Below are 3452 nucleotides of genomic sequence, written 5' to 3'. Positions count from 1 at the left end.
CCCTGATCGTCGGAGGGAAAACTCTATGGTTTTCCCTTTGACGATCGGGGCCACGCCTTCAACGTGATCGACATCACGCGTCACTTCTGGTGATATGCTGGCGGCGCACGCGCGCTTTGCCGCACACGCACATCAAAGAACAGCTCCCAGAGCCCAGCGAGGCTCCCCCGCTGGTAAGAAGATTTGACTTGGCAACCCTACTTGGCTAGTATCTGTTGTTTTTTTAAAAAATAATTTTATTAGTATAAAGAAAACAGGGGAAGGGAAAAGGAGGAAGAGGAAATTACAAAAATGTTAAAACTTCCAATTTAGCATTCTGCATACATATCTTCATTTGCATGCATATCTTCTCAGCCTTGGCTAGTATTCAGGAGCAGGCAATGGCAAACCATCTCTGAAACATCTCTTGCCCTAAAAAAACAAGTCTAGCTCGCCACCTAGTGGTGCACAATAAAAAAGCTAGAACTTCTGAATGCCAGACAATCTTGGGATCTCCTGGCTATACTAGATACACTGCCATATGATAATTATTAATTATTATTGGGACCAGAAGGTTGGGCTGTCTGTTCTTTTGGCTGTTATGAACTAGAGGCTGCTGACAGGGCTTGGATCTACTCATAATTTGCTCTGAAGTCCAAAGTGTATGTTATGAGGAAATATATTGCTGCCACTGACTCACATCCGACTAGAAATTATGTCATTGTCTTAACATTTTCCTGCCCTCCATTGGCTGTCTGTTGTGTGTGGGCTGGAGAGCAGAAAACGACAAGCATTTTTTTTGCAGCTACACATTATTGGGGATACTGGTAGTGTTGTGTATGCGGACCTGGGATCTCCTGGCTATACTAGATACACTGCCATATGATAATTATTAATTATTATTGGGACCAGACGGTTGGGTTGTCTGTTCTTTTGGCTGTTATGAACTAGAGGCTGCTGACAGGGCTTGGATCTACTCATAATTTGCTCTGAAGTCCAAAGTGTATGTTATGAGGAAATATATTGCTGCCACTGACTCACATCCGACTAGAAATTATGTCATTGTCTTAACATTTTCCTGCCCTCCATTGGCTGTCTGTTGTGTGTGGGCTGGAGAGCAGAAAACGACAAGCATTATTTTTCGCAGCTACACATTATTGGGGATACTGGTAGGGTTGCCAGCTCCTGATTGGGAAATACCTGGAGATTTGGGGGTGGAGCCTGAGGAGGGGGGGGGCCAGGGAGGGGAGGGACTTTAATGGGGTGTCATGCTGTAGAGGTCACCTTCCAGAGCAGCCATTTTCTCCAGGTGAACCGATCTCTGTTGCCTGAAGATCAGTTGTAATCCCAGATCTCCAGCCACACACTTATTAATTGCTTTTGGAATTTATGTTTTTTGCTCATTGTACTAATTACTTAGCACCTTCGTTCACAAGAAAAATAGCACCTGCATAAATGATGGTGCGCCTGTGAGCACAGAAAAAAAACACAGCACCTTGTTGCATTAAATTTTGTTGAGTGCCTGCGAGCACTATTTTGTGCGTCTGAGCGGTTGCCGCCGGCATTTGGATGTTGCATTTGTGTGTCGTCGGAGGGAAAACTGTATGGTTTTCCCTCCAACGATCCGGGCCACGCCCCCAACGTGGTCGACGTCGTGCGCCACTTCCGAGGACGGATCCCGGATCCCAACGAGGCTCCCCCGCCGGTGAGTTTTTTTGACTTGGCAACCCTACCCTAGATACTGGGGAGAGAAGCATGCAGCTGGGGTCAGCGCGTGCTTACCAGGTAGCATAGTATACCGGGAGGAATGTCAGAGTCCCAATCCAAAGGAGGCCTCTGCAGCCCTTCAAAAACTAGTTCCCTGGACCCAACTCATTTAAAAATGTCTTGTCTAGTTTGGCCCGCGGCAGGGCTTTTCTGATGTTCTCCACTTCCTGTGTAGGGGAAAGTAGAGGGGCCGTGTGGGCTAACCCCCTCCCTGTGCCCCTTCCAAGCAAGACGGGAGTTCATCACTTGCTTCTGTACTTGCCTACGTAGTGAAGACTGCTCGGTCAGAGGGGGAGCTACGATGCCCCACTCCAAAGCCTAAGAGAGGTGGGATAGCATTGGTTTAAGACAGAGCTTTCAGTGCGCTGATCTAGTGGTGGGATTACTTGGATCTGTCCTGGGAAATGTCAGAGAACCTCCAGAGCCCTTATGCCTCATCCCTCTCCCTTCCCTTAAAAGGAAGGGGTGCCCAGAAATGAAGATCCCTGCCAGCTTCAACCAACACTTAAAATTTAGCAAACAGGAAGTAAGAGAGCAGGAAGACCTTCCCGACATGCATTAGCCATGCTATGCTGCTGAGAACAGCCGTATGCCATTACATTTTCCCCATTTAAAAGCTATTTCCTCCCCCTCTCTACTACTTATTTTTCAGTAAAATTGCCCGTTCATTGCTTTCCATAGAACCCTCAACCATCGGTGTAGGACCCTGGGAATTGCCCAAACATAACATCCACACACCACTGAGTTTATTTTATTTAAATATACAGATATATATAATTTAATATAATCTGTTGACTGCTTTATCTCTTGGGCTCAGAGAGGCGCCTTAGATTTTAGAATATAAATATGGCCAACCCAATGTACTACTGGAAAAATCCTCAGTTTATCCCCGGCTGGGAAGCTTTTGCTGGACTAAATACACATTACCACCAGAAAGTGCTCACAGCTGGCCTTTAACGTTTAATGGGTCTCCACTGAAACAGAATTCCAGCCCAAACGAACAACCCTTAATACTCGGATTCTTGGGGATTGAAGAGATTTTGAAGCAGACAAATAGAGCTGTCCTGGGCAGGTTTCTATGAACTTGACTCAGGTTTGTTTAATGGGCCTTACACCCAGGAAGGCATTTTTAGGATTGCACTGTAAGCATTACTGTTGCAACTTGCAAAATTGATGATGGTGTAAACTCTCCTTAGCATAGCACTGCTAGCCATGGGAAAATGTTGAGAAGCCGATCTCTTGGAAATCTTTCTGAAGTCATGTGTTGTTTGTTGAAACTGTATATAACTGCCTTTGGAATAATTTTCATTTTATTAAGTGTTGATTTCCAGGCTGCTACATGCTAACAGCTCTCCAAAAGCCCTGAGATTCAATTATAGGTAACCCAATGCTATTAAAGTTGAAAAAGATTCAGCATACATGAAATCACATGAACCTGCCTTATATTATGCCAATTTGGTGTAGTGGTTAAGTGCGTGGACTCTAATCTAAATGAACCGGGTTTGATTCCCCACTCCTCCACTTGCAGCTGCTGGATGACCTTGGACAAGCCATAGTTCTGACAAGAGCTGTCCTTGAAAGAGCAGTTTCTGTCAGAGCTCTCTCAGCCCCGCCTACCTCACAGAGTGTCTGTTGTGGGGAGGGGAAGGGAAGGGAAAGGAGTTTGTAAGCTGCTCTGAGACTGCGAGTGAAGGGTGGGGTTAGTG

This window comes from Gekko japonicus, unplaced genomic scaffold (genome assembly GCF_001447785.1).
Source record: "Gekko japonicus isolate JY-2015 unplaced genomic scaffold, Gekko_japonicus_V1.1 scaffold748, whole genome shotgun sequence".
NCBI lineage: Eukaryota > Metazoa > Chordata > Lepidosauria > Squamata > Gekkonidae > Gekko > Gekko japonicus.
The sequence above is the reverse complement of the archived record's forward strand: the minus strand, read 5'-3'. Positions refer to the sequence as shown.